The following is an 8,312-nucleotide window of genomic DNA, read 5'->3' on the forward strand; positions in this document are numbered from 1 at the left end:
GAGAGAAAGGAGGCCTAAATAAATGGCAAGATATACCATTCTCAAGAATTGGAAGCCTCAATATTATTAAGATTTAAATTCTCCCCAAACTGATCTATCGAATCGATACACTTCCAAATGAAATCCCAATGTGTGTGTGTGTGCTCTGCATGTGAAAATTGTCAATTTGATTTTAGAATTATACGTAATTGCAAAAGTCTTAGAAAGTACAGGACAATTTTGAAGGAGAAAAACACATTTGGTGGATTTATATCACCGTATTTCAAGATTTACTATCAAGATAGTATATATAGGTGCAATGAAAAAAAAAAAAAACCAAACTAATAAAAGACTCAATGGAACAGAATATAAAAATCAAGAAGTAAACCCACACATATATGACCACTTACGTTCAAGAAAGGTGTGCATCATTGCAATATGGAAATGATGGCCTTTATAGTAAATGATGCTATAACAATTGGATATCCACACAGAATAAATGAATCTTTAGCCCCATCTCTGATCCATATCTCATACCATACACAAAAATTAATTTGAGATGGATTATAGACCTAAATACATGAATGATAAGACAAAATTTATGAAGTAAATTTTATAGGAAAATATGTTCATGACCTTGGCATAGGCAAAAATTTCTTAAGTAAGACATGAAAAGCACCAACCATAAAACAAAAAAATTTTGATAAATCTGACTTCATTTAAATTAAGAACTTATGATAATAAGACACCCGTGGAAGAGTGAAAAGACAAGTCACAGATTAGACGAAAGTATTCACAATGTTTACGTGCAACAAAGGACTCCAATTATATTCAGAATAAACAAATAACTCATAATAAGGAAAAGATGAACAACATATTTAAAAAATAAGCAAAGACTTGAACAGATCCTTCAGAAAATAGGATATCCAAATGGCCAATCAGCATTTGCAAAAGTATTTAATATCATTGCTCATCAGGGAAATACAAATTTAACACACAAGAAATATCACTATACTGTACCAGTCTGACTTAAACTAAAAGGACTACTGCCAATAATAAATGCTAAGACAGACACAGATCAACTAAAATTCTTATACAATTATAAAATTGCTGTGAGAAATAAGTTTATTACAACCACTTGAGAAAACTGGTTTTGCATTATCTTCTAAAGCTAAAGATAATGACCTAGGAATCCCACTCTTAGATATGTGCATATAAGATATGAGTGTGTATGTCTACATAATGATTTGTACAAAAATATTTATGGCAGTTTTATTTACAATAGCCCCAAACTGGAAATAATCAACATTTTCAGAAAGAGGAAAATGATGCTACGGACTGAATTGTGTCCTCTCAAAATTCATGTTGAAGCCCTAACCCACATATGATGGTATATGAAGACTTAGCCTTTGGGAGATAATTAGTTTTTGAAGAGGTCATGAGGATACAGCATTCATGATAGGAAGAGAAAGAGACAGGCACTAAGGAAAGGCCAAGTAAGGACACAGTGAGAAGTTGGCCACCTGTAACCCAAGGAAAGAGCTCTCAGCAGACACCAGTCCTGATGGCACCTTATTCTTGGACTTTCCAGGCCCCAGAACTGTGAGAAAATAATGTTCTATATGGTATGTTCTTAAGGGAGTCCAAGCTGACTAAGACAAATGGTAAATACACTGTGATATATTCATACAAGTAAGGTATACACAGCAGTAAAAATGAATGAACCACTGACTCAAACTACATTGATGGATTGCAAAGATACTAGGCTGATGGAAAAAAAGCCAGATAGGAAAGAATGCAGACTGTTGAAAGTCATTTATATAAAGTTTGAGATAGGCAGAACTAATTGATAGTTATCTCTGAGGGTAAGGAGGGCCTCACTTAGAAGGGCCATGAAAGTACCTTATAGGGTATTTCAAATATTCTATGTCTTGACTGGAATGGTGGTTATATATCAAAATTCATTATACTTAAGATCAGAGGGTTCTACGTAAGAATGTTTAGAAAAATCTCCACTGGGTCCCTCTTTTTCTTTGTATGACACATAATGGATGCCCTTTATTATTTCGGTTTAATTTTCTCCACCTCCTGCACCACCCTTTTTTTTTTTTTCAGACAGAATCTTTTTTTTTTTTTTTTTTGAGACGGAGTCTCGCTCTGTCGCCCAGGCTGGAGTGCAGTGGCCGGATCTCAGCTCACTGCAAGCTCCGCCTCCCGGGTTTATGCCATTCTCCTGCCTCAGCCTCCCGAGTAGCTGGGACTACAGGCGCCCACTACCTCGCCTGGCTAGTTTTTTGTATTTTTTTTAGTAAAGACGGGGTTTCACCGTGTTAGCCAGGATAGTCTCGATCTCCTGACCTCGTGATCCGACCGTCTTGGCCTCCCAATTGAGACAGAATCTTGCTGTATTGCCCAGGCTGGAGTGCAGTTGTGTGATCTCAGCTCACTGTAACCTCCGCCTCGAAGGTTCCATTGTGCTTCACTTGACACATGTGTCTTGGGTTCCAGGTCTGCACTTCTCAAGCTTCACACTTTTTCAACTCCATATCATCACTCGTTCTTATGAATTGTCTCATCCTAAAAGTCCCTTACCACTTTTTGCCTGATGAAATCCTACATGTATTTTGGTGTTCAGTTCAATTAGTGAATTCTTTTCTGATACTTCCAAGCAGAAATATTCCTCTGTTAGAACATTGTTCCTGTACAAGACAAGTCATAGGTTAGAAGAAGGTATTCACAGTGATTACATGGAACAAAGGACTCCAATTATATTCAGAATAAATAAATAACTCATAAATTAATTAGGAGAAGATGAACAACATATTTAAAAAAAAAGCAAAGACTTGAGCATTTATTATTTCCTTCTGCAATTAGCTGCATGTGAATTTTCCCATTAGAGTGTGAACTCAGACCCCTTGAAGGTAAGAACCATGGCTAGTTAATCTTTACATTTTAGGCATATAGCACAGTACTAAAAAATATATTAGTGCCTAGAGTAATTAACAGAACATACTTTCTAGCCCTGTTGCCAGAGAGAGAAATGTAAAGTCATTGCACTAGAAGTGCTGTAGTGTCCATTTTTACTCAAGTGAGATGTCTGATATTTGCATCAGGAATTGAAAAGGAAGAGATTATTAGTGCCAATAGAGCTTTAACTTTTCACCTTCTGTCACCAGAGCAGGAGATGGCTGATCATGCAAAGAACACTTAATTGTCAGAGAGACTGCAGACCCAGCATTCTTGGAGAGTCAGCTGCTGCATTATGCAACCATTCTCAGGATTAACAGACATAGACTATACCTTAGTTGGGCTCTTCGTTTGTTTGTTTGTTTTTTAAGGAAAAAAGACTCAAGCCATGTACCAAGCAATGTAATAGAACAAAAGGGACTTCAAGGCAGTACATGCATTGAAATTGGAGCAGTAAATCCATCAGAAACCCAAAATAACTCTTGGGACTGGGCACTTAATCTGTTTTCTTTACCAACTATTTTATCCTTTTCCGATTCTACTTGAACTTGACCCTTCCTTGAATTTGGCCTTTCATGTTTTCTCTGTTCACTTCTATCATACCCTTTCAACTTTATATTCACCATTAACTGCCTCACTTGATCTATATTACTTAATTCAAGTTCCCAAGGGTGATCCTGATTAACCCAATTCATTTTCCTGCTAAGTTATGACCTAGGTCACTAGCCCTTCTCAGCAGGCACCAAATTAAATAATTTCTCCATATATCATCATATATTGATATTTGCTTCATGTATTCACTAAATAGCAATTATTAGAGACTCTATGGCCAAAACTAGTAATCATACATTTCCTACTTTGAAAAATTGTAATGAGGTTTATTTTGTTTTGTGATTACATCCATATTAGTAGATGTAAAATGAATATTTATTAAATTAGCAACAACTACTTGTGTCTAGAAAATATTCTCCAGTCACTTTCGGAGATGTTACATATATTTAAATCACAGCAGAAACTCAAAAATTGTTGTTGGTTGAGTTGGAAATTTAAATATGCTTTGCTCATCCTCAGCAAAATAGATTATTATACTCTTGTGATGATTGCAAATAATTTAAGAAATATCTCAGGGACAGTCCACACATTAAATTTTCTCTTTTTCTGTCTCTGCAAATATTAAATGCATAGAAAATAAAGCTAAGGATGAGACCCATTTCTATACACTTGAGCTTGTGTTTGTGATAGAAAAACCGAGCGTCAGATTCAAAGAGTTATTTATATTTCTAGTGTCATGCTTGTTTCTCTAGTAGTTGTGATTTAGGTACCTAAAAAAATACAAGTCTGTCATGTAATTTTGTCATTTAGTCAAAATCTGATAAAATTATTAAATTTAAATACAACTTTACAAGTTGCCTGAAGCATGATTTGTTCTATTTGCATTTTCCTTGAATGGGGCCTTGTCAAGCACTTGGTTGGATTCAGCATCGCTGAAAGTCAGCCCTTAATTCTGACTGCCCTTACAAATGGAGGAGAGCAGCCAGTTTCAACACATGACTCGGAGTTCATTTGGGGTTTTGTCGGCAGAGTGCAAAAAATATATATATGTTGTTATCGGTTAAGTGTGTAAATTGGCATTTTTGTAGATGTTATATGGCTATATAAATTACATCTGGATATTAAATTATTGGCACAGGCATTTGCTATTTTGAAGAAACTAATTAAGTCTAAATGACTAATTCCCAGTTGCAGAGTCATGAACACAAAATATGATTCATGGAAGTAGGCAGCACTTCACATCCAAGACATGGTAATGCTTTATTTGTGTGCATTTAAGGAAGACAGTGGCAGGAGTTCATTTGCTGCACCTGTTACCAAAAGTTGTGAAGGCAAGGAAGAGCCTGGAATTGTCTGCACATCATGCCCATTGGCACTTCAGGAATGATCGCTGATGCCAGCCCCACTCTGGCAACCCTGCTTCTGACAGCCTCATCATGACTCACACACAATGAGCACAGAGCATGAAGACACTGAGATGAGGGCCTGAAAACCTCCACAGAAATCAGGGGTAAACAAAGGGGGCTGTTGAGGTGGGAGTAGAGAAATTATTTTCCTTTCTGTTTTATAACAAGTGATAGGCTTGCATTTGCTGATTTAAGAATATTTACAAAGCATATACATTATACTTGTTAGTTTTGCTTCTGGATTTGAATCAGGAGCTATCTTCATCACACATAATTTTTTTAAAGCACTGACTTTTTCTAAAAAATGTGACGCTTAGGGCTTGTGTAAAGGATGCTTAGAATTTGTATAAAACACTTGGTTCCTACTGTTTTGTAACTCTCCATCTGCTCTTCTCAGTAAGAAAAAAAAAAACACAGGGCAGACAAGCATTGCTTACTGAAACTGCTATGGATGTAGTCATACTTTATTTTATTTCACTGCTCAACATTCATTTTTCTTTTTAAAACAGCATCATTACTGCTGTAATCAGAGGTCTGATGTTTTCTAGTCAAGGACAAATTAGACCAATCAGTTGCCCTGCTTTTGAATGTGAATCTTGAGTAGAAGAGTAGGCAGTATCTTAATGGTTAGCTTTCCACCCTCCTGCTAGTGGAGTCCTCAGCAGCCTTTGCCATCTGGGAGACAACTGCGGGAGCTCCTGCCTCTGAGCTTTGGGAGCTGACTTGCTTTCTGTGTGTATTCTGAAGCCTTGTTCTTCATCCTTTGATACATTTTGAACCCTTCTTTACTCCCTGATTTCCTTCTAATGAATTTTATGTCTAGTTTTCAAATACAGAGATTTTACTGATATATTACTTATAATTTTATTTTAAAATTTTCACTCAGAATGCAAATGATCATGATGCAAGTGACATTATGAAATAAAAAGCAAATTCCTCATAAGTATTATGCATTTATTGTTAATAACAAAATATTTAAAATTATCTCACAATTGTTGAAACCAATATGTCAGAAAACCATGGTTGAAAAATTCTGATATCTGGCCTTAGCACCTAATGGCAACCTGTTTCCAATTTTTATGTAGAGATGGTCTCTGAGATATAGAGACCATCTACAGAGATGGTTTCAAACTTTAGGATCTGGGAATTTAAGACAACATAATTATACCATTTGTAGGAACCTACTGGAGTGGGAAAAATTCTACCTGGGGGAGGCTTTGGCTAAGCAGAAATGAAAATGGGAGGAAGGAGACTAGGGTGTATGTGGGAAAGACTGAAAGAAGAACTTCAAGAATGAGGTTGGAATAGGTTGAAAGGGAATACGTAGCTTTATCATACTGACACTTCTTTGGTGTGTAACTAATGTTCCTGGGTTTTCCAGGTGGTAAGACACTAGGTAGGTCATTCACTCACTATGTAGACTACTTTTATTTATTTATTTATTTTTGAAGTCCTTGTCCTTTATTGGGCAAGGAGTGAAGGAAGCAGACAGACCGGTTGGACATAGTAGATGGGTGTGTGAGGACAAATGCTACCCAAAAGCCAGCCAACCCACACTCCCCTGAAATGGATGCTAATGCCCTTCAAATTCTGGGCAATGGTTTCACACAGCCTCTTCCAAGGATAAAAGAAGGGGTTCTTGTAAAGCTTCTTGTTACCCTCACAAAGCAAGTTCTGAGTTCTGGTTTTTCTAGGACACTAACTCTAGTCACAAAGATCTCTGGAGTAATCAGGCATGGTGGAGTGACAAGGTGAGTGTTTCAAAAGGATAAGTAGAACAGGAGTCTTGCCCAAACCCTGTTACAACGTCAGTGCCTGTATATGGCTTCTCAGCCCAACCAGAAATTGACAGAGAGGCATGTATGTGGTGAAAAGATATACGTATATTTAGGATTAATCAGCTGGACTCAGTTTAGATTATTCCAATTTTGTTGGCAACATCCAAAGCATTGTAATCAGGAGCCAGTTGAACATATGCCTTCTTCTTTTCATCAGGCCGAATCAGGTGTTGACCTCGGCCCCTCAATGTCATAGAGCTTCTTCACAGCCTGTTTAATCTGGTGCTTGTTGGCTTTAGCATCCACAGTGAACACAAGTGTGTTGTTGTCGTCTATCTTCTCCACGGCAGATTCAGTGGTCAGCAGAAACTTGATGATAGCATAGTGGTCAAGCTTGTTTCTCCTGGGAGTGCTCTTCCGAGGATATTTGGACTGCCTCCGGAGTCGCGGTGTCTTGGGCCGCCAGAAGGTGGGTGATGTGCAGATCTTTTTCTGTGTGTGTGTAGCTGTAGATACCTTTCAACACTGCCTTCTTGGCCTTTAAAACCTTCTCTTTGGCTTCTGCTTTGGAGGGGCAGGAGCTTCCTTCTTCGCTTTTGGCACCATCTTGTCTCATGGTTACTTTCATAATGATAGTCACTATATAAGAGAATTGCCTCACCGAAGAGTCTGTTGAGATAACATTCATTTTGTAGACGAATGGCCACACTGTTGTAATCATAGCTAACTGAACCCACTTGTGAGTCACTAATACTGGGGCAGCCAATCTACAGTCTGACCAGTGGCCTGTAATGATGGCCTGCTATGCAAAGCTCTTTTTTTAATGTCCTGAAATTACTTGATGCTATCTAAAAACCTAAATCTTTTATTATTATTATTATTATTATTACTACTATTATTATTACACTTTAAGTTCTAGGGTACATGTGCATAACATGCATGTTTGTTACATATGTATACCTGTGCCATGTTGGTGTGCTGCACCCATCAACTCGTCAGCACCCATCAACTCGTCATTTACATCAGCTATAACTCCCAGTGCAATCCCTCCCCCCTCCCCCCTCCCCATGATAGACCCTGGTGTGTGATATTCCCCTTCCCGAGTCCAAGTGATCTCATTGTTCAGTTCCCAGCTATGAGTGAGAACATGCGGTGTTTGGTTTTCTGTTCTTGCGATAGTTTGCTGAGAGTGATAGTTTCCAGCTGCATCCATGTCCCTACAAAGGACACAAACTTATCCTTTTTTATGGCTGCATAGTATTCTATGGTGTATATGTGCCACATTTTCTTAATCCAGTCTGTCACTGATGGACATCTGGGTTGATTCCAAGTCTTTGCTATTGTGAATAGTGCCGCAAACACCAAAAGCAATGGCAACAAAAGCCAAAATTGACAAATGGGATCTAATTAAACTAAAGAGCTTCTGCACAGCAAAAGAAACTACCATCAGAGTGAACAGGCAACTACAGAATGGGAGAAAATTTTTGCAATCTACTCATCTGACAAAGGGCTAATATCCAGAACCTACAAAGAACTCAAACAAATTCACAAGAAAAAAACAAACAACCCCATCAAAAAGTGGGCAAAGAATATGAACAGACATTTCTCAAAAGAAGACACGCATACAGCC

General features: G+C 37.7%; 1 pseudogene; it reads right to left on the minus strand.

Moving 5' to 3' along the window:
- Positions 1-6,816: 6,816 nt before the first annotated feature.
- LOC112423806 (large ribosomal subunit protein uL23-like) lies at positions 6,817-7,288 on the minus strand (annotated as a pseudogene).
- Positions 7,289-8,312: the final 1,024 nt, after the last annotated feature.

The sequence above is a fragment of the Macaca nemestrina genome, chromosome 5 (genome assembly GCF_043159975.1).
Source record: "Macaca nemestrina isolate mMacNem1 chromosome 5, mMacNem.hap1, whole genome shotgun sequence".
Lineage (NCBI taxonomy): Eukaryota > Metazoa > Chordata > Mammalia > Primates > Cercopithecidae > Macaca > Macaca nemestrina.